The sequence below is a fragment of the Equus przewalskii genome, chromosome 4, assembly GCF_037783145.1.
Source record: "Equus przewalskii isolate Varuska chromosome 4, EquPr2, whole genome shotgun sequence".
Lineage (NCBI taxonomy): Eukaryota > Metazoa > Chordata > Mammalia > Perissodactyla > Equidae > Equus > Equus przewalskii.
Window position 1 is genome coordinate 70,547,837 of NC_091834.1, and position 27,701 is coordinate 70,575,537.

At 40.7% G+C, this 27,701-nt stretch overlaps 1 long non-coding RNA gene across 8 annotated transcripts in view; it reads left to right on the plus strand.

The window, feature by feature from the left end:
* LOC139083052 (uncharacterized) overlaps positions 1–21,536 on the plus strand; it is a 114,005-nt gene extending 92,469 nt beyond the window's left edge. For 7 of the 8 annotated variants that reach the window (XR_011539546.1, XR_011539543.1, XR_011539541.1 and 4 more), the window contains 3 exons: positions 5,165–5,279; positions 8,259–16,023; positions 18,376–21,536. This is a non-coding gene — a long non-coding RNA (uncharacterized lncRNA). Of the gene's footprint in view, positions 1–5,160; positions 5,280–8,258; positions 16,024–18,375 lie in introns of all 8 variants that reach the window. The other variant, XR_011539547.1, reaches the window with a different exon arrangement.
* The last annotated feature ends 6,165 nt before the right edge of the window (positions 21,537–27,701 follow it).

Sequence of the window (27,701 nt, forward strand, 5' to 3'; positions counted from 1 at the left end):
ATTTGTTGGCATATAGTTTTTCATAGTATTCTCTTATGATCTCTTGTATTTCATTGGTATCTGTTGTGATTTCTCCTCTCTCATTCCTAATTTTATTTATTTGTGATTTCTCTCTTCTTTTCTTGGTGAGTCTGGCTAAGGGTTTGTCAATTTTGTTAATTATTTTGAAGAACCAACTCTTTGTTTCATTGATCCTTTCTATTGTCTTTTTTGTTTCAATATCGTTTATTTCTGCTCTTATTTTTATTATTTCCCTCCTTCTACTGACTCTGGGCTTTGTTTGTTCTTCTTTTTCTAGTTCTGTTAGGTGTCGTTTGAGGTTGCTTATGTGAGCTTTTTCTTGTTTAGCGAGGTGAGCCTGTATTGTGATGAATTTCCCTCTTAGGACTGCTTTTGCTGCATCCCAAATGGTTTGGTATGTCGTGTTCTCATTTTCATTTGTCTCCAGATAATATTTGATTTCTTCTTTAATTTCTTCAATGATCCATTGTTTGTTCAGAAGCGTGTTGTTTAGTCTCCACATTTTTGCACCTTTCTCTGCTTTTTTCTTGTAGTTGATTTCTAGTTTCATAGTATTATGATCAGAAAAGATGCTTGATATTATTTCAACTCTCTTGTATTTATTGATGTTTGCTTTGTTTCCCAAAATATGGTCAATCCTTGAGAATGTTCCATGTGCACTTGAGAAGAATGTGTAACCTGCTGTTTTTGGATGAAGTGTTCTATATATATCTGTTAAGTCCATCTGGTCTAATTTTTCATTTAATTCTATTATTTCCTTGTTGATTTTCTGTCTGGATGTTCTGTCCATTGGTGTTAATGGTGTGTTGAGGTCCCCTACTATTATTGTATTGTTGTTGATGTTTTCTTTTAGTTCTATTAAGAGTTGCGTTACAAATTTTGGTGCTCCTGTGTTGGGTGCGTATATATTTATAAGTGTTATGTCTTCTTGGTGGAGAGTCCCTTTTATCTTTGTCTTTCTTTATCTGTTTTGCTTTGAAATCTACCTTGTCTGATATTAGTATAGCGACACCTGCTTTCTTTTGTTCATTATTAGCTTGGAGTGTTGTTCTCCATCCCTTCACTCTGAGTCTGTGTTTGTCTTTGGGGCTGAGGTGTGTTTCCGGGAGGCAGCATATTGTTGGGTCTTGTTCTTTGATCCATCCTGCCACTCTGTGTCTTTTGATTGGGGAGTTCAATCCGTTTACATTTAGAGTGATTATTGAAATGTGGGGGCCTACCACTACCATTTTGTGTCTTGTTTTCCGGTTTTCTTGAATTTCCTTTGTTTCTCCTCCCATGGTTTAATCTGTTCTGATGAAGACCTGCTACTCTCTGTTGTTGTCCTTCTACTTATCTCCTCTGCTCTTGGTTTTGTAGCCCCTTTCCTTTTTTGGATTTTTCAGGAATGAGGGTTTTCCTGAGGATTTCCTGAGGAGGAGGTTTTGTGGCAATGAACTCCCTTAATTTTTGTTTATCTGGGAAAGTTTTTATTTCTCCATCGTATTTGAAGGATATTTTCGCTGGGTAGAGAATTCTCAGCTGTAGATTTTTGTCCTTCAGATTTTTGAATATATCATTCCACTCTCTTCTAGCCTGTAAAGTTTCTGCTGAGAAATCTGCTGATAGCCTGATGGGGGTTCCTTTGTAGGTTAGTTTCTTTTGCCTGGCTGTCCTTAGTATTTTCTCCTTGTCGTTGACTTTTGCTAGCTTCACTACTATATGCCGTGGAGTTGGTCTTCTTGCATTGATAAAGTTTGGAGATCTATTGGCTTCTGTCACCTGAAGATCCATCTCTCTCACCAGATTTGGGAAGTTCTCAGCCATTATTTCTTTGAATAGGCTTTCTGCCCCTTTCTCCTTCTCTTCTCCCTCTGGTATACCTATAATCCTTATGTTGCATCTCCTAATTGTGTCTGATAATTCTCGGAGAGTTTCTTCATTTCTTTTTAGTCTTACTTCTCTCTCCTCCTCTGCCTGCAGCAATTCTATATTGCCATCTTCCAAATTGCTAGTTCTTTCCTCCATATTATCAGCCCTACTGTTCAGTGCATCTAGATTTTTCTTAATCTCCTCTATTGTGTTCTTCATTTCCAATATTTCTGTTTGGTTCTTCTTTATCGTATCAAAGTCTTTTGTGACATAGCTCCTGAACTCGTTGAGTTGTCTGTCTGAATTCTCTCTTAACTCATTGAGTATTTTAATGACGGCTGTTTTGAAGTCATCATCATTTAGGTTATATATCTCATTTTCTTTGGGGTTGTTTTCTGTGTATTTGTTATTTTCCTTCTGTTCTGGAGATTTAATGTATTTTTTCATATTGCTTGATGTTGTTGATTTGTGCCTCCGCATAGAGATAGAGTTTAGTTGCTCCTTTCACTTGTTTCTGCTGCTGCGGTGGGGGAGCAGCTGTTTATACTGCACCAACCAGGAACCCTATCTGCAGTTGCTAACTGGGCCTGGGCCCCTCCTTGTAGTCACAGTGGTCCTTTGGATTCCCTCCTCTGCTGTGGGGGCCGTCACAGCGGGGCTTCAGGCTGCTGGTGCCTACTGTTGCAGCCCACCTAGACGTGCTCCCTCCTTGGGGTCTGCAACGGTGTTATGGGCTTTTCCAGCGGCCAGGGGTGGGATCACTTATATTTGTCGCTCCGTCACTGTCGGCACCCACAAAATCTCACTTGTCCACTATGGGTCGCAGGAGAGCTATTGGCATCTTCTACAGTCTGTGGTTAGTTCACCTAGCTATGCTACTTTTGTCCCGGGGTCTTCCAGCCTTGTGGCTGCCAGATGGGTGCTTTCTACTAGTGCTTTGCAGAGGCTTTCCCTGAGGCTGCTGTGAGCCTGTAGGGTTTCCCCCTAGGCTACAGAGGTGGGTCGCTGGAAATCCACCCAGCCCCCATCCTGTTCCCCAGGAACTCGGGGAGCCCTTTGCCCTGTCGTGGGGGATAGCCGGAGATCCTGATTTCAGTGGTAGCTGGTCAGCTGCTGCCCTGCCTGATATTCTCCTCTCCGGGACCCTCCCGGTATTGTGGATGCTGGGCATGGCCCCTCCGCTAATAGCAGACAGAGAGTTTTGTCTGCTGCCCAGGGAGAACTCTGGAGCTTCCCTCCGGGCCGCAGAGCCAGCCTCTGGAGCTTCACCCAGCCCCAGTCCTCTCCGAGATCTCCGGCAATCCCTAGCCCCACGGGGTGGGCAATGGCAGCTTGGGGTCACCTTGCCCTCTGGGATTCTCTCCGGAACTTTCCCGGAGTTGTGAATGCTGGGCGTGGCCCCTCCGCTAATGGCAGACAGAGAGTTTTGTCTGCTGCCCAGGCAGAACTCTGGAGCTTCCCCTCCGGGGCGCAGAGCCGGCCTCTGGAGCTTCCCCCAGCCCCAGTCCTCTCCGAGATCTCCGAGATCTCCAGCAATCCCTAGCCCCATGGGGTGGGCAATGGCAGCTGGGGGTTGCCCTGCCCTCTGGGGTTCTCTCCGGGACTTTCCTGGAGTTGCGAATGCTGGGCGTGGCCCCTCTGCTAATGGCAGACAGAGAGTTTTGTCTGTGGCCCGGGCAGAACTCTGGAGCTTCACCCAGCCCCAGTCCTCTCCGAGATCTCCGGCAATCCCTAGCCCCACGGGGGGGGCAACGGCAGCTGGGGGTGGCCCCGCCCTCTGGGATTCTCTCCGGGACTTTCCTGGAGTTGTGAATGCTAGGCGTGGCCCCTCCACTAATGGCAGACAGAGAGTTTTGTCTGCTGCCTGGGCGGAACTCTGGAGCTTCCCCTCCAGGGCACCGAGTCGGCCTCTGGAGCTTCACCCAGCCCCAGTCCGCTCCGAGATCTCTGGCAATCCCTAGCCCCACCATGCAGGCAGTGGCAGCCGGGGGACCTCCGTACCCTCAGCGATTCTCTCTGGGACCCTCCGGGCGCCGTGAACACTAGGCGGGATCTCCCCGCCAATGGCGGGGAGAGACTCTCCCTGTGGGCTCAGGTGTGTAACTCTAGAGTTTCCCTCTGCGTTTAGGAGTAATTGAGGGGGGTTTAGGTAGGGTTCTGGTCACCTGTTTCCACCGTCACTCCTCTGTTGTGTGCTCGCTCCTGCCCTAGATGTGTGTTGATCTTCTGGGGGGCGTCCGTTGGAAGAAAGCCGCTTGCAGGTACTAGGCTGTTCGGTTGGGGTCAGAGAGTTTTCACCTATTTCCACATCCTCCCAGAGGAAAGTCTGTCCGCCTTCCGATGTATAGTCGTGTGGGTCTCTCAGACGTCCTGAGATGCTGTCTGGATATCCTTTGTTAAGCGATAAGTGTCCAAATAATTGTAGACTCGAAGGGGGAGAGACAAAGAGGACTACTCACGGCACCATCTTGGATCTCTTCTTCCATTTTGAGTTAATTTTTGTGAGTGGTGTAAGATAGGGTTTGAGGGGCCTGCCCCCCGGGGCGGAGTGGTTAAGTTCGAGCTCTCTGCTTTGGTGGCCCAGGGTTTCGAGGGTTAGGATCCTGGGCGCGGACATAGCACCACTCCTCGAGCCATGCTGAGACGGCATCCCACATAGTACAACTAGAAGGACCCACAACTAAAAATATACAACTATGTACAAGGGGGCTTGGGGGAAAAAGGAAAAATAAAATCTTTAAAAAGAAAAAAAAATAGGGATCGAGTTTCATTCTTTTTTGTGTGGCTATCTAGTTTTCCCAAGACCATTTATTGATGAGACGGTACTTTCCCATTGTGTATTCTTGGTTCCTTTGTTGTAAATTAATTGACTGTATTGCGTGGATTTATTACTGGGCTTTCTATTTTGTTCCATTGATCAATGTGTTTGTTTTATGCTAATATCATACTGTTTTGATTACTATAGCTTAGTAATATAGTTTGAAATCAGGAAGTATGATGCCTCCAGCTTCATTCTTCTTTCTCAAGATTGCTTTGGCCTGGTGACTTCTATAACTATTTAGTTTCTTTTATTTTTACTGCAAGAAACTCAATCAAAATTTGTGGCCCATCTCTAGCTTACCTATGATTTTAGCTTATTTTTCCCAACCCAATTTTATAATCTGCTCCTTTTTAACCTCTTGTGTGTATGTTAAGTGAGCTGCCTTAAATTCTTTTTAGAAGTTATATATGATAAAAATATATAATTATAGCTTATTTGGAGGATTCATCGTTAATTTTCTGTGTCAGACAGGCTCTAACGTTGTGCGAAGGCTTGCATTAACCATGTACGTCCAACATGAAATATAACTTCCCCATTCATCTTCAGAAATGTTTAAAGCAATTCCAATCCAAGATGATACCAATCCGTAAGTACTGTGGTCTACCTCATGGATGGAGGATTCTGAAATTTGGGATTGAAGGAAATAGGAAAGGATCAGAGAGAGAGCCTAGGAAGATAACATCAATTTTGAAGGAGGAAGTGATATCTCTTCTGAAACAAAAGATGAGAAGGGATGGAGGCAAAGACAGAGATATTCTAATGTGGATAGAAGGAGAGACGAAGGAATATACAAGTGATGGTTCAAAATTTTAAGGAAAGAAAGAAGTAAGGGGAAGATTTAAAGTAATCTGCGTGAAAAGGGAGGAACACCGGTTAGTTCTGATATGACCAGCCCCATTGGGGTGACAGAAGTCAATAGAAGAGTAACAACAACAAAAAGAGCGAAAAAGGTCATTTCAACAGTTCATCAAATTTCTACGAGTGTTACCATTTTAAGATACTGTGTAGGCTCAGGGTCAGAGAAGATAAAATCCCATTCCTTGCGGTTGTCACACTTAATGGGAAGGCCACCACCAGAGCCCAGTTGAAAACAGACAAAAGTGAAATACTAGCATAATCACATGACAATCTTCAACAATGCTTCTCGGACTTAGGAGGAGAGGGAGATGAGTTGGGGTTGTGAAGGTTCAGGTCTACCAATGACCTTGTGGAGGTATTCAAGGCAGTACCAGTCCTGGTGAACCCGATGCCCTGCCTAGGAAAGGAGATATGTAGAGTAAGAGAAAGTACTGCTCCTGTGTAGAGGGAGTGGAACAGGTGTCCAGAAAGGTGGTGCCACCTATAAGGGGCCATCAATTTAGAGATCTTTTAAGTGATAAGAGACCCCGAGGTTAAGCCCTGAGGGTGAGTCACTGAGACAGTGTAGAGGGACGTGGACGAGCAAGAAGTGTTGTGAAGATGTAATAAGGGCTTGCATATGTCATAATGTGATGTAAACAAATAGGAAGTACTATACAGGGATTGTGGGGAGTTGGCTCCCCACAAATCTGAGAGAGACCAGAGCATGTAAGGTCCTGCTCACCCATGAGACTATCTACAGGAATTCTGATTCTAAAGTCGTCTCCATTTATATTGGCTTATCTTTTTGAGACACTAAGTTGTTTCTGAGCTGCCTTGCCATGAAGATTCATTACATTTTCTTAGCTCTTCTTTTCTTTGGCCTGTTATCTGTCTCAGGTAAAACTTTAGCAAAAATAAGGGAAGAGTTGACACAGATGAGAAGGCTATAGGAAATGACACAACAGCCATCTGTTGGCAATGGTAGTACTTTGTGGTGGTCAAAGAATGTTTTGAATGACTGAATCGTTATTTCTTTACAAATGACTCCTTGAGAATAGAATAGAATTTGGAGAATTCCAGAATTATCTTTCTATTTTATACCAAATTTCTCACCTCAGCTATAAGGTAGAATCTCAGATTATTTCCAAGGAGAATATAGGGATTATCTCCTCTACCCCCTCATTTTACAAAAAATGATTTTGAGACCTTGAATCCAGGTCCTCTGCCTCCCAGTACACCATGCAAATTTTATTTCCACTCTCATGGTTCTCTGCTTATTATAAGGAAAGTACAAATAGTATTCATTTCACAGAGTTTCATTGTGAGCCTGAAATGTGTTAATCCATGTAAAGGGCTTTTAAGAAATACTTGACAAATAGTAAGTGCCCAATAAATGTTAACTATTGTTATTATCATTATTACATTTTTCACCTCTTCTTTAATTTAGTCCCTTCAGTAATTTTTCCGTTCGGTCAAAGAATATCCTCTCAGGATGAGCCCAGAAAAAACTGAAGCTACTGGAGTTTATCTTTAGAACTTCAGGTACCCAGGAAGTGATAAGGGCCTGATAGGGCTAAGAATGGAAAGGAAGGGATGGAGAAGAGGGACAATATCAGGAAGATGAAAACATTGATGGCATGAGGGTGAGAAGAGGGAAGAAGCGTCAATGATGGGACATGGGGTTGGGTTGAGTGATTTGGAAAGTTTTGGTGCCATTAATAGAAATTTGAATTCAGGGAAAAGGAGCTGGTTTGGGGATGAAGCCAGTTAAAATGATTCCAGAAATGGTTACTTTGAAGTGACAATGAGTCATCCAAGTGGAAATAATCTAGCTGCTAGACAAGTGGAGATATGAAACTAGGAGAAAGCTTGTGGCTGAAGCTAAACATTGTGGGACCTTCCAAAAAAGTATGACAGTTGAAATTATGTGACTAGATTACTACTTCAAGGTACTTCTCCCTCTCTCCTTCTCTCCGGCATATTATGTTCTGGGCACAGTGGTGATAGGCGCTGTGTGTTAGTGGAGGACAGAGGCAGTATAGAAAACTACCACACTCTCTTCCTTTCTTCTCCTCCTTTCTCTTCTCCCCTCCACTTTGCTCTCTCTCTTTCTCTATTTTTTGTTCCTGAATATATAAGGAAGCTTACAAATTGTATCCAATGAGTTTTTTTAAAAGCTAAGTAGGGAGATTCAGGCAGAGGAAAATCAGCTTAGAAAAAGTAATTTGGAACAGTGATGATATTATGTTCCAAAATGATCCCTGGGTGAGGTTGCTGAAAGTGGAGGGTAGAGAAAGTCCTTGATGTGGATTTCAATTAGGAGTAGTGTAGTCTAGGCTCCCTCCAGAGAAACTGCACCTAAGCTTTATGTACCTGTTGCCCCCACCTGAACGGAGTGACAGGACATCCAGCATGGCATGGTCTTCTACAAAGTTCAAGGCCTTTTTTGTAGGATGGTCCAATAACTCTGGACTTATCTGGTTGACAGGGAGGTAAATTGGTCTTCCACAAAACGTCAGGAACACCTGCAGTCCTTGTCAGTTCCTTTAAAAATCTATTTTTAAATCTGATTAAAAACTGTTTTGTTCCCATGGGCCATTATCACCTTTAGTTCCATAAGTCTTTATATTTGCAGTCTCTACTAGAACTTCGTAAATGTATCTGCAAATAAATGTAGTCCCCTGTTTTTGTTTATTTGTTAACTTATCTATCTGCTTATTTTTAGGAACTGAAGATACTCATGAGGTCGTTAGCTTCCTGGACTGTAAAAATCAAACATTGTGCAATTCCTCAAATGAGGATGGAAGCTGTTCTCGTGCTAACCTAGAGCTTGGAATGTGTGTCTTGCGTTTTAGACATGAGAAGCTAACCTTAAAGAAGTAGAAAATCAGGAAGACAGGATGCTCAACTCCCTTGTCTTATGAAAAAATAAAGTTTGTTTTCTTTTCTCTCTCTTCTTTTCTATAGTGACACACTTATTTATTTATTGATAGTTCAGACAAAAGTTTATCAAGGAATTACAATGAGAGCCAACATCTGTTCTTGAGTTCCAACAGATCCGAGAATACAGGTTAATAAAACCAAAGAACACCTGTTCTGTCTGGGTTGGGGTGGAAAGCTTGGGGGAGTGTGAAGTGCCAGAGAAAAGGATCTGAAGGGGCATCTATAGCGTGTCTGTGAGATACGGATAGGGCACGTGGCAATAGAAGTTATTAAGTTTTACTCTAGATTAGGAAGAGTTGTGGGAGATTAGAATTTGCCAACCTAAAATGTGTCTCTTTGGTTTGATTGTTTTTAAGAACAAAATGCTGGGGGCCAGCCCCATGGCCGAGTGGCTAGGTTCACATGCTCTGCCTTGGGGGCCTGGGGTTTTGTGGGTTCAGATCCTGGGTATTGATGTGATGCCACTTGTTGGGCCATGGTGAGGTGGTGTCCCGCATGGCACAGCCAGAGGGACTTACGACTAAAATGTGCAACTGTGTACTGGGGGGCTTTTGGGAGAAGAAGAAGAAAAAAACAAAATACTCAGAAAGAAACTTTGACCTTCCCCCTAACTGCCTAAAAGAATTTAAGATAGAAGGCCTGTCCCAGAAAGGAGCTATCATCATAAATAACTCTGGGTGTGGTAGACAGGAAGGCACTTAGCAAGGCCCATTTTTTTCTTTTTTCTTTTTGTTTAGTTTTAAGCGCCACCCCCCACTTTTTTGTGGTGAGAAAGATTGGCCCTGAGCTAACATCTGTTGCCAATCTTCCTCTTTTTGTTTGAAGAAGAGTGGCCCTGAGCTAACATTTGTGCTCATCTTCCCCTGTTTTGTTTGTGGGATGCTGCCACAGCATGGCTTGATGAGTGGTGTAGATCTGCTCCCCAGATCTGAATCCAGGCAGCTGAAGTGGAGCATGCCAAACTTAACCACTATGCCACCAGGCCTACCCCTTAAGGCCCACTTTTTTGAAGTTCTGTCTCGTTGTCTATAGATGGTCCAGCAAACATTTGTTACCAAACATTTGCTTTTCCATCACCATGTGTCTTGTCTTCCTCCCCTTTAAAGTCCCAAACCACTACCGCCAACATCTTTCTTTGTCTTTAGCTGAAGATGATATTTAGGGTGGTGGCTTCAGCCATTTTGGTGAGTTACTCAGTTTTTCTGGGTTTCATCAATCTGTACATGCTATTAAATTTGTTTGATTTTCTCTTGTTATTCTGTCTCATGTCAATTTAATTCTTAGCCTGAAGCCAGGTACTTGAGGGTTACTGTAAAATATTCAATAAGAACATGATTATTCTTGACCTTGTTCCCAACATAGACACAGATGAAAAGAAGTTAATCTTGTTAATTTGCTATTTTCTTGTTTAACCAGAAGGGTGACTCACAGGTCATAAGGATTTATGAGCTGTTTTGCAGTAAAAAAAGAACACCTTCAAGAAAGTTATGATCACCAGATAACCAGCGCCAGCTGCTGAGAAGATGCTGAGAAGTCTGATTGCCCAATGACTTATCTGGAGTGAAAGAAACGTGGATTTCCCTTTTGTTTCTCTGAAACTCCTCTTCCCAAGCCTCTTAGCTCTATAAAACCCCCTGCTTTCTTCTTTTGTTAAGGTGGATTTGAGAGAACCTATCCTTCCGCCTTCTTATTCTGACCAATTGAACAAATCTTTCTCTGTCTCCAAGCACGGATGTCTCAGTCATTGGCTTGTTGCACATCAGGCACGCAAATTTGAGATTAAGAGGTTCGGTATTAAGACCAGCCACGAGAACCTAGAGGGTATAGGGATAGTTCTTCCTCTAGAGAGTCTTTCCTCTATGTTTTGCAGATTTTGGTAAAGTCTTCATATGCTTTTAAAGATTACTTTTGGCTCAAAATCTTGGATTGTAAGATGTTAGTGTTTGTGTCATGATTCCTTTTCCTGCCTTTAGAAGTCAAATACCCACATATTACCCAGACCAGGTAAAGTAGGAAAGTGGTTCCTTGAGCTTGGGACTGTTTCCCGTTGCCCCCCGTGCCTGTGATGCCCAAACTATCTGCAGTGACTATTTGCATGCCCCTACTCAGCATGCAAACAAGGCCGTGCTCCCCAAGTACCCTATTCATCAAGGTTCACTGATTCCACCACACCAACTTCCCTCTGGAACTGCTCTGTTAGATTTTTAGGAAAAAACAACCTGATTGAACAATTTTAATTTGTATGGAAAGACTGACTACTTATGCAGAAATATCTGCATTTTGAATAGGAAGCTTAAAGCTAGTAGTGAATTTCAGACTATAGAACTAAAGTGAAGAATTTCAGGCAAATATGGGTCTATCAGCCAGAGTTTTGGCTGCAAATAGATGAGACATTCAAAGAGGTTCCCAAAGGTTTGGGCAGGGCTACTGTCCAGGAATGGGGTAGCAGGCAGGGAAAGAAATGGAGGGATGGAAACTTTAACTAACAGGTTAACTAATAGGCCTCCCCTGGAGGCCCACAGGGAGGGAGCAAGAGGGAGTTCCCCAAACACTAGCAAAGGAAATACAAAGGAATAGCCAGGGAAAACAGCAAGGGAACAATGGTTTGACTTTATTAATAGAAGGAGAGACAGCAGTAAGGCTTATAAATGGAGATATTGGTATGGGATGTGCTTAGAGGCAAAAGTTTTTGCTTGCCTGCTTGTTTAAAAATTCAGTGTGGCAGCTGCAGGCCCTGCGTGAGTCAGAAGCGATGTGGCGTCCCAGAGGGAAGCTGCCCCTTCTCCTGTGTCCTGCCCTGACCCAGGTGAGCTGGGTCCCTTTGTGATGTTGATGACAGTGCCCAAGAGGGGAAAATGAGGATGGCTCCCTCCCACCCCCACCCTCAGTCTTCCCAACCTGCCACCAGCCCTCCAGCCCAGCCCAAGGGGATCAGATGTCCCTGTCTAGTAGGTTCTCGAGCTTGGATTAGGGGCAGTGGATGTGGCAGTCGTGTGTCCCATGTTGTCGCCCTCCTGCCAAGCAGCCAGCTGCAGGACGTGGCTTTGGAGGTGCTACGCCAGTCCCTCCTGGGCTGCAGTGGGAAGACCTGGCCCCCAGATGGTGTGAGAGACACAGGCTGGGCCAGGCTGGCTATTCCAGTTCCCACAAAGCCCGCTCTGTCTTGTGGATCAGGGAAATTATAGCTCTAGTCCCTGCTCCCAATGTTCTGTGTGCTTTAGAAAATGTGTATTAAAAACATGTAAAATGTACTGTTTATGCTTCTCACTGATACACATTCATCATTTCCTGTTTCTGTCCACCGCCCCCTCCCCCAAGCCAATGCCCAGGGATGGTTGCACTAATTTTCCAATTGGCCTCCCAGCCTTGGGCTTGCTCTCAAATTCATTCTTCACAGACCCGCCAGAGAGACTGTGTGCATGTGTATCTGTGTGTGTGTGTGTGTATGAGAGAAAGAGAGAGAGAGAGGATTCCATGGCTTATCTCTTTCTTTGGAGGGAAAGAGCTGAATTTCATATGCACAGAATCACGTGTTTACTGGTGTGGATACTCGGAGAGGACTTGAGTGTGTATATGGTGTGTGTCACTTAGAGTCTCTGGGAAATGAGTGCTGGAGATTCCCATGAGCTGCGCTTTTGCTTTGGGAAGCCAAAGCACACCAAGATCACAGTCCCCGAGTCAGTGGGGCTGAGAAATTAGAAAGGATAGACCACTATTCCAACCATGGCTATGTTGTAAGCTGGAGAGAGTTGCAAGAGGTACACCCTTCATGCCCCCTCCCCTAAACTAGCAAACAAAAAACAGTAACATCAATGAGCAATGGCAAAAACAACCAGGCAAAATGATGATAATTAATACATAGTACTTGCTCAGTTATCGGTGGGAGGTAGGTAGTATTTATCACTTGAGTACATATGAGGAAACTGAGCCACCTGAGAGGTTAAAGAGCCTTCCTGGGAGCACGCAGGTTGTAAAGGGTGATGCTGTTGTAGGGGAAGAGCTATTCCCCTACCCTCTAGGTCCTTCTGGTTGGCCTAGGAATTAAGCTGACATGAGACAGAATAACAGGAGAAAACCAAAGTTTAATAACATGTATACATGCGAGAAACCCAGGAAAACTGAGTAACTCACCAAAATGGTAGAAACCACTGCCTTAAATACCATGTTAAGCTAAGGACAAAGGAGGATGTTAGAGGTAGTGGTTTTGAACTTCAAATGAAAGGAAGGCAATTCACATGGAGAGGGAAAAGCAAACATCTGGTAAAATCTATAGACAACGGGACCTGAGAGAGAAAACTTTGGTGAAAATGGGCTTAGCAAGGTTTCTTCCAGTCTACCATACCCAGAGTTATCTATGGTGATGGCTCTTTCCTGGGACAGGCCGTCTATCTTAAATTATTTTAGGCAGTTAAGAGGAAGGTCAAAGTTTCTTTTTGAGTTTTTTTGTTCTTAAAAATAGTCAAGCCAAAGAGACGCATTTAGGGGTGGCAAATTCTGATCCTCCCCACTGGGATTCAAATCCAAGCAGTGCGAGCCTTTACCTACTGTCCAAAGAAAGCAATTGAAAGCAAGTGTACAACTTGAAGGATAAACTTAAAGCAACGTATCATGACAACGGCTGGAACAAGTTCATAGCAGGCAAAGCCAACTAGCTTGACTGAGCAAAAGTTGGGGGTCCTTTAATTTCTACACAAGGAGACATGTTGCCCTTTTAAGTAGAGTGAGAGGGAGCTGTAGATAGCAACAGGATTGCAGGTAATACGCAGGACAGGAACAAATTTTAAAACATAGTCCATGAAATAAATGTCCTTTCAGTCTGTAATAACTCAAATGAACTCAGGTAAAAATATAAATACATTACAAGAGACTGCAATCTCTTTTAAGAAAAATAATTATGTGTATTAATATCAGAAGAATATCAATTGGGATGAACCCGGATCTTGTCCCATTAAGATTAGACAATGAAGCCAAAAGACTTTGAACTTTGAACTCAACCATGATATATTCAGATGTGTGATGCATTGTTCTTGGGATAACTGGAAAATGGAGTACATTTCAGTAAATTTTTATGTGAATTTATACTATTGATTGACAAAGAAATGTGTTAGGCATTACCCATTTTCCAAGCAATGTTAAAAACATTAATAGAATGATTTTGAAGTTCCCAGCCACATGGGGAAGCACCGTTATTGAGAGTCTGTCTCCTTGAGCAGCATCCTGGTAGTGACTGCTGGAGGAAAGACTTCTGAAGGTGGCTCTGCCTGAACTGACCATCTGAGCAGTCTTGGGACCTCCTCCTCATGGCCAAGGAAGCAAATATTGGAACCTTTCCTTGTTAGAAACAGACTATGAAAACAAATGATCATATTTTAAATTCAATTTAAGTCGATAAGTTTGTTGGGCATTTGCTGTTTGCTACCTAGTCCCAGTTTAAATACGATTCTGCATTTGCGAGCCTCTTGATCTTATTTATGTAACAAAACCATTTACACTTCCATAATACAAATTGTTTCTTACAGTTGCCTGAAATAATAGGATGATGCTTTTATCCACCAAGTTGACAAAGATATTTAGTGCTGGTAAGGGGGAAGAAAGTTGGTGTAATCTTTCTGGAAAGCTGTTTATCAGTCTGGATCAAGAGACTTTAAATGCTCTTTAATCTAATAATTCCACTTGCAGTTCTATACAAGAAATAATTAGAAATATGGAGAGAGATTGGGAGAGAAGTGTATTTATTACAGTCTTTTTTTTTAGTTGCTATCCTCTTGTATCTGACCATAGATGTTGGAGTTCCTCACTGTTCTCATTCTCCGCTCTTTCCCAAGACCCCTTCATCTTGCCAGTAATTTTGTTTACCTCCTCATTGTAGGAACTTGCATGTTTTCTTCTCACAGCACAGCCAAGTGACTAATTGACACTTCTACTTGGATGTCTCAAAGACATTCCAAATTCAGGAGACCAAAATTCAACTCATATTTTTCTACTTGGTCCTCTTCCAGGTTTCCTATGAGAAAACCACGTCATTCCGGTACTAAAGAGACTTCAATAACTTCTCATTGCTCTTAAAATAAGGTTCTGCCATGGTAATTACAAGGATGAAAATCAAATTCTAGAAATTAATATAACCAAGCTGGATAATTTATTGAACTTGTTTTTTCCTTCCAATTTTAGGTTGTTGAATATGACACTGACCTACTGGATATTAAACCAAGTGGAAATATACCAGATGTCTGACCCTGACATTCCTTTAGCTCAACTGGTCATTTTAATTTTCTTGCCAGAGTCTTATTATGGGTAGTAATAAGGTGATCCTTGAAAATAGAATTGAATTTCTGGCATGAAAAGTGCAAAGTATATATAATGATTTTCATTATTGAGTTTTGTTGGTTATTATTATCCTAAGAAGTATTCTGTTGTGGATTCAAAGTAGGGTTCTTTTGTTTGTTTGTAATTCAGAAAACTCACTGAGACCGGAGCAGAAACAGATGTGTCATCATTAGGCTATCCTTAAATAATTTATGCAGAATTATTTTGTTGGATTTGCCATTGCAAAGAATAGAAGAAAATAAAAACCAAAACAGTAGACAGAAAACCCAAATCTATTCACTCAGCTCAAGGAATGTACAACCTAATAAGGCTGACAAACATACAAACTTTGTGGTGTTGAGAGCACCAGTTCTCCAGAGCAGTGCTGCTCAGCAGGGGCTGCACATTAGACTCACCTGGGAGCTTATAAAAGTTCGAATGCCCTGGCTGAACCTCTGGGAATGTGATCCAGGATGAGCACTTGTTGAAGCTCCCCAGGCAATTTCAATGGGCAGTCAAGTTGGAGAATTAAGTATGAGTGTATCACCTTGTTAGTGAATTTCATTCTTTTAAACCTTGAGAAAGCCTTTTAAATAGAAGCCTGAACTTAAAACAAATGCAAATTTTAATGTGGGGATCACAAAAGCAGATTTGGAGTTCTTTTAATACTGTTCCACTGACTGAGAAGGGGAAGAATTAGGAACCAAGATGGTGTGACTTTAGGCAAGAAAGCAATGTGCAAAAAGATTCTTAATTCATTGTGATACTTCAAAACTCAACTTCTTAGATTGGGGGAAGGAAACATGAGAAAACAAACTTGTTTCATGGCAGTCTCTGAAAACGTGCTCATCAGCATGCCTTGAAATCCAAGTGTGAAAAGAAGCTTCGTGGAAGCCTGTGTCTTTCCTGTGGAGGCACTGAGGGTGCTGATTTTAGAAGCATTCACTTGTGGTTTATTTTTTGGCTCCTGATGATTTTCATTTATTCACATATTCAGGTTGGAATAGCACTTCTGATTAACTAATTTTCTTCCTCTTGAAGATATTGAAGAGGCAGAACTAAAGCTATGCCAGGGGCTTGAACGTGTTCTTCAGGAGCTCTTTCTGAGTATCTTCTCTGATGATACCCTTCATTTTGCCAAGCAGCACGTCTCTTAGCATCTTAGTGGTACTCATCCTCCTCAGAAAGCCACCCCATTCATTGCGAGCTCAGTAGCAGAGAGGAGGTCTCATGCTTATGAGGTACGATTGATATCCAAAAGCTTCTTGGAACAAGCCGTAACAAAGTAGAAATTAGCCCCAGGCATTTTCCGGTTAATGCTGTCCCAGCCCTCCTACCCTCAAACTGGGTTTAGACCATTTTAACAAAGTCTTCTAAACCATTAATTACTAAAACTTAATAATTGGAGATTTTGAATTCCACACTTTTATTAAATACCGTAAATTATGTTGGTCTCATTTTTAGGAAAGAATAACAAACCCAACTAAATTTATTAGGCAGCACATATTTAGAGGATTTTTTCTTTTAACTGTACTGAAGCTGTAGTTTCAATTAATGAAATTCATTATGTTTTGCAAATAATTGATTCTTATAAATATTGTTCCAAGCATTTTGGTGGAAATGGTATCTGATGAAGATATTATAAAAGTGGCAAGTGTCATGCTTAAATAGAAGAGATTATTAGCGGAAATTGTGTGGATGATGTTATCCAAACCATCTAGGGCCTGACCACTGTTGGAATGAACACTCACACTTGAGGAAACCCTGCTTATTGAATTGCAGGTCAGGTTTAGAGTTGCCTGCACCCTGGCTTTCTGTTCCTAACAGTGATAATGGAGATTTTTCAGAGATCATGCTTAACTTTCATGATCCCTCAGAAGGCTAAGCTGTCATTCAGACATCCCTGCCTCTTTTTATGCCTTGGCCATAAATTTATCATGAATTTTCCTAACCATTTGCTGAATCAGGTTATATTTTTAGCTTAACCTACAAGTCATAGTGTGGGAAATTAAAATGGACAAACAATACCTTCTTCAAATATCAGCATTTTCCCAGAATGCATATAATCACTAAACACGTACTCCATGATTTAATGAGTCCTTTTCCAAAAACTTATTTTTATCAAAGTAATATTTGGATATAATGTTTAAAGTCAAATACTACTATAAGATTTTTAAGGAATAAAAAGAGTTGCCCTCAGATATATCCCCTCCCAACCCTGATTCCGGCTCTGAGCTTTTTAATTTAATCTTTTCCTCTTAGCATGTACCTCTGTGCTTAGCAATTACATGCATATATTACTAGTTCTTGATGTTTCTGTTGTAAACATTACATGTAAGCTTTCTACTCTGGAAAATGATGATTTCACTCTCCTACGTCATCTCTCTCAGACACAGAATATCACACACACACACACACACACACACACACATTCTCAACTGCACATACTGCCCTTTCCCCATCCTCCTGATGTAGTTATTTCACAATTTTTGCTCGAGTCCTTATTCAATATTTACATCATTATGACACAATTATTCACAGATGACCACACATAGTGTATAACGATTACATTTCCTTTTTTGTGCAGCTTGTTATTTTTCCTGGTATTAATATATTTTGGTGTTTTTTTTTTTTGTTTGCTTGGTTAGCTGTGTTTTACTAAACACTTTGCATACAGCAGACACTATGCTAAACACTTTACAATATAGTAACAATTTACTTCTTGTGCTTCTCCTATGAGGTAGGTGTTATTATCATCTCCATTTTACAAACAAGGAAACTGAGGCACAGAGCGGTTGGATAACTTGTCCAGGTCATAAAGTCAGTACTTGGCTAATTTGAGATTTGAACCAAGGCTGTCTGATTCCCCGCTAACTACAGCAAAGCACAAACAAATGTCCAAAGCTTTTGATGCCAATGGCCTGAGAGGAGAGTAGTGTTATTAATGAAAATGAAAGAACTGGAGAGATGATCTTGCCTGGATTTTTCTTGGCAAATGGAGAAGAAGAAAATGGTGAATTTAATTTTGGACATGTTAGAATGACATGATGTCAGATTATATAAATATCTGTTCTATAGACAGACATGTGCTTAGGGCAGAAACCTGCATTTGAATATGGATTAGAGAATCTTTAACATAGGGAAAGTAGGTAACAGATGAGAAAGTAAGATTTCATCAACAAGTGAAAATACAGAAAGAAGAGCAGAGGAGATTGAGTTGAACTTTATGGTAAATACATGGTTAAGTTGGGGGAAAAGGAAGAGAAGCTAAAGTCAGAGAGGAACAACCATAAAGATAGGAGGAGATTGAGAATAGGGCTAAAAGCTGAGCATGAAATAAAGAGGGTTAAGTCTTTCAAAGAAATGGAGGAGATTGATGAGTGAGAAAAAATAGATTTGGGGAGAAGGTGGCTATTTACAACCTCCACAAGCTAATATAAAAATTAAGTATAGATCACAGTAGATATTACTACATTTTATTTTGTCTTATTTGTTTTTAAATTTTATTTTGTTCCATTTCTGGCATTTTGTTGTTTGTTTGTTTGGGGTAGACAGAAAGAGAGAAGTATTATTGTTTCTCCTGGTGTTTCTAGGTCAAGCCCTGGAAATCTCTCCCAGAACTTCAACACCGGCAAAGTCAGAAAACCATAGACTGTTAGCAACGAGAAGCACCTCGGGAGTTCATCCTGGTTCATTTCAACTTATTCGTGGGGAAATTGAAGCACACAATGGTTGAGTGACTCTGGGTGGAGAAGCTCCCTGAGATGGGCCTGGAGGTCTGAGCTGATCCACATGGCTTTTCCTTCTGCTGTGTCTCAGTGCAGCTTTGGAACAACAGGCAGAGTCAGCTGAAAGCCTTACAGTCTCTTCCGATTTCCATTTATCTCAACTTGCACGATGAGAGGGAGACCCAAGACCGAATGAAGACATTTTTAAAAATCCTCCATTGAGTCAGAGTGTTGAGCTGTGTTTGGTTTGTTTAGTTCAATGCTTTGGGGGCCTCAGTGCCTCTTTTAGGTATAATAAGAACATATTTAGAATGGATAGTGTCAGAATGAAATACTTACTCTTTCTGGAAATGGATATTTATTTAAAGACTTTAAAATTGTAACTTGTAGCATTGAGAATAACAGTGGTTGAGATTTTAAGAATGAATTTCTGTATAATTTTGTGTAGTTTAGCACATCACCATAGAGACAGGCTGCTGGAGTCAGCCCTGTGATTTTTCTACCTCTGTCGCCTGTCCTTCTGGCCATTAACACATCTTTTCACTCATAAGCCAAGAGATTTGCTTGTACATGTTTAGGAGTGTAAACCAACTGACAATAAATATCAGAGTATCCAGGAACCCAAAGGAGGTGTGTGTCATTGTTTTGGGAGGGAGCTGTAAGCTAGTTTGTAATATCAAAGAACGTGTCTGCCATTTCAAACTACTAAACTCCTAGACTAGTGAAGGTTGGAAGCGGTACATGTAGGTATCTATATAAACATGATCATAGAATTGTGAGCTTGCTTCAGCTTGTGTGTCTTTGGATTGTTCTGTTCTCAGTGGCACTGAGGCAACTTATCCAATTTTGTGCATGACATTGGTAAAGGGGAAGAAAGAAATTTTGTTTTATAGTTTAAACTTAACCAAAAACTTGCTACTTAAAAAAATCAAAACAAAAACCCTTAAGTGCTTTGACACCATTTTCATCTTTCAGCTCTATGAGAGTAATTTTCATTTAGCAGTAGCTCTCCAAAACCTGAATCTCCACAAGAAGCAGTTAACAAACACTGCAAGGATCACCTCTATGCCAAAGGTAAAGCTGGGGAGCTGTTGCTTATGTTACCGCACAAAGGGCACAATCTGCTTGCTGAGAGACAAAAGCCGATCATCAAGAGGCAAGATGGTGGCAGAGAAAGGGCATTTTATTACAGCTTGATAGCAAGAGGGAAGGTGGCTGACTAATGTCCGAAAGAACCATCTTAAGGGGGCGCAGAATCTTGAAGCAGTTAGATAGGCCAGTGGGTTATAGGGGAGGGGGTTAGGAATGTTGACCCTCTGGTGTTACGGACTGGGAGTTGCCACACCAGATCTTTCAGTTTTCATTGATGATGGCTATCAGCATAGACTCTCTGTTTGGGGCGTCATCACATTCCTAAGGAACTCAAAAGAAAGACGGTATCGTCTTATCACAGCTGGGCAGTGTGTGCACAAGCAGGGGTCATAAAATCTACAGAACAGGTGGATCTCCTGGAGGGTGCAAATCCAGCTGGGTTAGTTAGTCAGCAATCATTCAAAGTTAAGACGTGGTCTCTTTTCTACAATATGGCTTCCCTTATGTCAACCTTGTGTTGAGCTGGCTTCACTTGGAATTTTAAAAAATGTGCAAATGGTAGGAGTATAATGTGCTTGCTTTGTCACAGCATATTTTCTTGAAGGTAACCAATAGCCATGTATTTCCAGGGGCAGCACACAGCATCATGCAAAATATATGAAATACTCCAGCCCACAGACACAATACATTGCTTGGTTCATATCAGGCAGTACCATAAACTATTTTTGTGCATATTTTATGCTGCCTCATACTTTGTTGTTGTTTTTTTTAAGTAAATATTTTTCCGATTGTAGAGGTCATAGTACCCTGTGTTGAGAATTTGGAAAATGAAGAGAGGTACAAATCCCACCAACCATAGTGTCTTCTGCATTTGCTAAAGTGATGACAGCACTCTCAAATATGTAAATGAAAGAGACTTTAAGAACAGATTTTTTCTTTTCTTTTTCATTAAATTTATGTCTAATATAGCAAGCTTAGGGAGAAATTAGCCCTTCTGACTGTTCTTCAATGTCATTTTACTTATATAGATATTATTACTGCTACTAATAATAAACTTTCTCCCTGGGCACTCAGCACATGTCAGGCGGAGTGGTGAGCACTATACCTGAGTTGTCTCACTTAATCCTCACAAGAAACCTAGGAGACTGGCGTTATTCCCAGTAACTTAATACAGGTGGGTTAGTGGAAGCATGGAGTGATTATATAATTTGCCCAAACTCATGCAACCGGTAATGAGAGAAGGAAGATTCAAATCTCAGTCCTCTGAAATCATTACTCTGCCTAATCAGGAAAGGAACAGAGGGAAGGAGCTAATTTACTGAGCTTCCGCATTATGTAAGACACGGTACTGGTTACCTCCCTTGCTAATTTTATTCAATCCTCACAACCTCACAAGATAAACAACGTTATTGCCATTTATAAATGTGGAAACTGAGGCTTTAGGGGAATTAAATACTTTATTAAAAGTCACATAGCTAATAAGTTATGGTAGAGCTAGGGAAAAGACTCAGCTGTCTATTTCCAAAGCTATCATTTCTACTCAACCATCCAGGAAAACTGTTTTTACCTGCATGGATTTATAATGTAAAACTTTGTTGCCTCTTTATATAAATTTGTGCGGGATAATATACAAACTGGATTTGAAGAGTCTTTAGCCCTGCAGATTTATGCTGACTCAGACTCTGATGTCCGGCTTGGAGAATTCCACCAGAGATTCAATATAAGGCCCAAAGATTGTATTGAACTCACAATCTAATGTCTTGATGTTTTAATATTTAATCTGAATTTTAAATAAATTAGAAACAATAGATACAACACTCGAGCTTCAAAGAGACAGCATATTAAAACTGTGTAGGAGGAATTCAAGTATATTGCTGAAGGTTTTCCCATCAAAAATGTTCTCTCATTTACTACTTAAATAAAAGAAAAATAAATAGGTTTGTCATGTCCCTTAGATTATATTTCTGCCTATAAAATAATTTTTTAAAAAGAAATTATGTATATTAGAGAAAAGTTATAAGAGAAACCTGGGTCAAGAGTGATATCATAGTTTATTGATTCAACAAATATCTATTGACCATACCATTCTAGATGCTGGAGATAGAGCAGTGGAAAAAGCAAAATCCCCACTCCTAAGGAGGTTACTTTCTAGTGGCGAAATGCAGACAGTAAATATATAAGCAAGCTGGTATGTAGTATAACAGATGGTGAGTTGTGCTGTGGAGAACAATGAAGGAGGATAACGGGAGACAGGAAGGGTGGAGTGAGAGGGGAGGTGACTGTTGAAATAGAAAGGTCAGAGATCTCCCTGTAAGATGGAAGCTATAATTCCTGCCTGAAAGTGATATTGTAAGAATATGGGATAAATAAAGTACTCAAACTCCCTGTGCTGAGCATAGAGGAAGCTATTATTATATTTTATAGATGAGAAAACAGATGTGGATTAGTGAAGTTGAGTTCATTCAGTTGTTGCTAATTGGCAAAGCCAGGATTTGAACTCATGTCTTCTGGCTCTAGACTCTGTGATCTTCTCATTTCACCTTGCAGTTGTGCTGTTTCCCATGGGTTTTAATCACACTTGTACAAATGGACAGACATTGAAAATACTACATGCTCCTGAATGAACCCAAAATAAATGCTTATTTTTCACTTTAATTAAATTTTTCTGTGTGGTGCATTTGTGTTTTGAAACTATATTTACTGTAATCTGTAAATTCTATTAAATATTTAAAAAATTATAATCTCTAAGTATGTGAATTGATTTATATTCATGTGTAGCTAATGTTATATTAGCTCCTTTTATAGCCGCTTGGGTTTTCAAGTTGTTTTTCAAAACTGAGTGCAATTATAGAAAACACATTTGGAATGATGGCATTAGTCAGCCCTAAGGGAACAGCAAAAGTCCTGGGAGTAGTTCTTTGGAGTCCTGTCAAGATAAATAGGGATAGTGATTTAAAATAAAGAACCAGTTGTGCTAATGCCATTATGATACAAAAATATCATTAGATTTGTCATGAGGGATTTTTATATTTGGCAATTCTAGTTGATCATTAAATTGCTCTGAAAAATTGTACCACCAAAGAAATGACAAAGTATTTCAGCAGATATAATTAAAGCTAGAGATGACATATGAAGAGTACATTCAGTTATGAGGAAAAAAGTAGTACCCCAATATGACTGGCAAACACATAAATAAAGTTGCAGAACTTTATTTAGAAGAAGAACTATTAGGCAAACAGTAAAAATATTTGTGGTTGCTAATATCAGAGAATGCAGTTTAAAAGGCAAAATAAGTTATTTTTCCACTCAAATTAGTTAAAGGAAATGATTGAGAGGGTATAATGAAAATAGCACTTTCACACCTTGCAAGTGGAAAGACATGATGCAACCGTCTTGAAAAACAACGTGGCAACGTGAATCAAGAGTCATAAAAAGATTTACACTATTTTAACTAGTAAGTCAATTTATTGATTTATTCTACAAAAGTAAACTAAAATAAGGGAAAAAGTTTGTTGGGGAAGATGTTCATTGCAGTGTTATCTGTAACAGCAAAAATGTTGGAAGAAAAAATATCCAACAATATCATACTACGTAAATTGGGTGGATCCACTTGTTAGAAGATTGTGCAACCAGTAAAAATGATAATGAACATCACATAGCAATATAGAAATGCCTTAAATAGAATCTTAAATGAAAAATGGGTGTATAAAATAGAACGCAGGCTATTATTCTAACCGTATACCATTATGTAGAGAAGACTGAAAGGAAACATATAAAACAGTTTATAACTAATTTAAAAATGGTGGGATTACATATTTCCCCCTCTATTTTTCAAATATTTTGCAATGTTGTTATACTGCTTTAATAATAAAATTTTTAATTCATAGTCTATTAATGATATTCTTCACTTATTTCCAGAATGGCTGTAATGTCAGCTGAAATATGAAATTTTCTTCTGCGCACCAATATTTTCGAGAATGTCATATGCTCAAGCAGTGTGTGGTAAGACGCATCATTTATCTCTGAATTGGGCTGATATTAATTTTCAAGGTAACAAATCTGTTTCCTCTATGGAATTAAGTTTCTGCTAGAGAACTTACTCTTGCTATGCTAAACAGTAGTTAACAAAAAGCCATTATTTTCAAGTGTCAAGTGCTTCCTATACTAAAATGTTTTTATACATTCATAACTCACAAACAATCAGCCTGATTACAGCTCTGGGATCTTAAAAATGCATTGGGACAGCATTTTCATATGCCCGGCAACCCAGAGGTTCAAACACAGAACTACTGTTTATGAAGGAAGTCATGACTTTTTTACTACTTAGGAAAACCAGGCTATGTGTGCCAGGAGAGATGTATTTAAATCCACGATGAATAAGATCACTTTATTTCTATCTTTCACCTCCTAGATTTCCTAAAACCTAACTTAGAGAGCAATCCACTTCTGTGTGTTGAGCAGAGAACGGTGCAAATAGCTTAAGCTCAAATATTGATGCTATATCCAATTTCGTAGAAGATTACACATTCCTGAGCCTTTATCCTCAAGTCCGCAACTCTTCCTCTGTTCCACCTTTTTTTTTTTTTTAAAGATTTAATTTTTTTCCTTTTTCTCCCCAAAGCCCCCTGGTACATAGTTGCGTATTTTTATTTGTAGGTCCTTCTAGTTGTGACATGTGGGATGCTGCCTCAGCATGGTTTGACGAGCGGTGCCATGTCCGTGCCCTGGATCTGAACCAGTGAAACCCTGGGCCGCTGAAGCAGAGGGAGTGAACTTAACCACTCTGCCACAGGGCCAGCCCCTCCTCTGTTCCATCTTTGATTCCTGGTTCCATCTTTCGGGAATTTACCTAAGATAAACAGGGTTATTCCAGACTTGCTTCTCTCCTTCATCGAGAGACTGTCAACTTCTGTCAACTAAACCTCTAAAATGTTTTTCTTTTTAAAGATTGGCACTTGAGCTAACATCTGTTGCCAATCTTCTTTTTTTTCCTTCTTCTTCCCCAAAGGCCCCCAGCACATAGTTGTATATTCTAGTTGTGAACGCCTCTGGTCATGCTATGTGGGATGCTTCCTCAGCATGACCTGATGAGCGGTGCCATGTCCACACCCAGGATCCGAACTGGTGAAACCCTGGACCACCGAAGCGGAGCATGTGGACTTAACCACTCGGCCACGGGGCCGGCCCCTAATATGCTTTTTGAGTTGATTCCCTCTTTATTTCTACACCTGGACCATTATATTAGCTTTTTGATAAAACTCTACCAAAGTTAACCTCCTCAAACAATATTTAAATATTTTTTACTTTCATATTAAAAAATCTTTGGTGGCTTTTCACTGCCTGTGGAAGTCCAAATTTCTTTTAATTTGAAAATTAACAAGTGGTAACTGGTCACCCACCTTTAACTCTTCTAGTTTTATTTTTTAAATCTCCTTATGCACTTCATATCTGATTCTGACACAGTAAGTTGCTCTCATTTCCTCAGTTCAGGAGGCCTTTGCATGACTCCATGCCTGTGCTAGAATATCTTTTGTATAGCACATTACAAACACTTAGCCATTATCTGCTTACATCCACCTCCCTCACCAGGTTGTCAGTCACTCAGGACAGAGACCCTGTCTCGTTCATTACTGGATACCAAGCAACTGACAAAGGGTAAGAACTCAGGATACATTAGTTGAGTGAATGAATGATTTAATGAATCCTATGCTCCAAAGAGATGACTCTGGTTTTCCTAGGTGAGAAACTTTGGGAGGCGAGGAGCTAGGATGGGGAGTGTCCACAGAGCTGGCCCAGATTGAGCTGGAAGCAGAGTTCTGATAAGTGTTCTAAAGATAGAGAGGAGGGAGCCAAACTGGAAACATGGTGGGGGCTGCACTTGAGGTCAGAAACCAAGAACTAAAGAAATGGATTGAGTCAAGAATAAAATTGAGTGTAATCAGAGAAACAGAGATCCTGTACTATCTTTCCTATGGCCTCCCATAGATAGCTTTCTTGTCACAGATGGGCCAAATTATATTTTCTGCTAAGAACCTGAGGTAGAGAGAATCCGTGTAAGTAAAGTAGAACCCAATATTTTGACAGGAAGCTGAGTGGAGGGCAGAGCTGACTTTCAGTCCTGACTATTCAGGAACTTAACCAACACATGCATGGACTGATGGCTAGAAGTGGAACAAAGACATACCAGTCAGAAGGAACAGAATGTACAAGGGCTCAGAGATGTGAAAGTGCTATATCATGTTTGAGGAATTCCTAATACTCTCATTTGGTGGGAAAATAGGATGTGAGGGAGCAGTAGAGGAGAAGAGGATTAGCGACTTTTGGGAAAGAGTGAAAAATCCAAGATGGCCCCTCTAATCCCTGCCTCCTCATATTCACATGTAAACTTTTCCTCTTAAATATGGGCAGAAACTGTGATTTGATTCTAACCAATAGAATATGGCACAGGTGAGGAGATGTCAGTCCCATGATTACATTACATTCTATAATAGTCTATCTTGCCAGCAGACTCGCTCCCTCTCCTACCTTGATTGTTTTGAAGAAATAGGTGCCATGAATTCTATAGCTACCAATAACCACATGAGCAGGGAAGTAAATCCCATCCTCATTGAATGTCCGCATAAGAATGGAGCCCTGGCCAGCACCTTGATAACAGCCTTGAGAGACTCTAAGCAGAGGACCCAACTAAGTCATATCCACATTACTGACATACAGAAACTGGAAGATAATAAAAGCGTTGTTTTAAACCACTAAGTTTGTGGTGATTTGGTGTGCAGCAATAGCAAACAAATACAGATTTTAGTATCTGGAAGTGGGATGCTGCTGAAACAAACACCTAAAAATGTAGCAGTGGCTTTGAAACCAGGCAATGGGTGGAGTCTAGAGACATTTTAAGTATCACGATGGAAAAGGCCTAAATTGGCTAAAATAGGCTGTTAGTAGAAATCTGGACTTTAAGGACCCTGTCTGAGGATTCAAAAGGAAGTGAGGAGCATGTTATTGGAAAATGGAAGAAGGGAGTCTCTTGTTATGTAATAGCAGGAAGGTAGAAAATTGTTTTTAGCAGCTATGTAGAAAGAAGGACTATAGCTAAACATATTTCCAAAGTGTTGAAGGCACTTATAAAAAAATGTAAGAGGAGAAAGAGAGAGATTGCAGAAAGAACTATTTAACAAAAGAGATCAGGACTTGATGATTTTGAAAATTCTCTGCCTCTCCAGAGGACTAAAGATGCTAAAATTAAGATAATGTGATCTAGAGAAAAAGCTGAGGATATGACTGTACAAACTTTTGTTAAAATTTCAGAAAGATTAAAAGGCCAGAGTGTTCAGTCACACAAGGGGTCTTTTCAAGAGTTTAAGGGTTTTCCCTACAGATCCTCTGAATCAAACCAAAGGGACTCTCGGAGACTTAAGTTTGTTGTCCAACCATCTCAACAGGAGCCAAAGATAGAAGAAGGATTATCTTGAACAGATCTGTGGATGTGAGTTTTATCTGGTGGAATGAACCACATTGAAATCCATGGGAGACCCACAAAATTTTTGAGAAAATTATTTCAGCAGAAACACTTCCAGCTTGGGTGGAAAGGAACAGAGAAAGTACAAAATGGAAGGAGACTGTGGGACTCCCAACATTCTCCTGTCAGGAAGTAGGCTGATAAAACTACTTGGCTGTTCAGGGTAGGCCCAGTGGCACAGCGGTTAAGTGCACACATTCCGCTTTGGTGGCCCAGGGTTCACTGGTTCGGATCCCGGGTGTGGACACGGCACCGTGTGGCAAGCCATGCTGTGGTAGGCATCCCACATATATAGTAGAGGAAAATGGGCATGGATGTTAGCTCAGGGCCAGTCTTCCTCAGAAAAAAGAGGAGGATTGGCAGATGTTAGCTCAGGGCTAATCTTCCTCGAAAAAAAACTACTTGGCTGTAGCATATGCTACCATTTATGAAAAAGGAAAGATGAGTCAAAAAGCAGAACAAAGATCCCAGATGACTGTGCTGAGAGCCATGGAGAATTATTTCCAGCCTTTGAAACTTAATAAAGAACCTCTCAACTTTTTTTGTCTGGCTGGATTGATTTCTGAACTACTATGGACCGGTA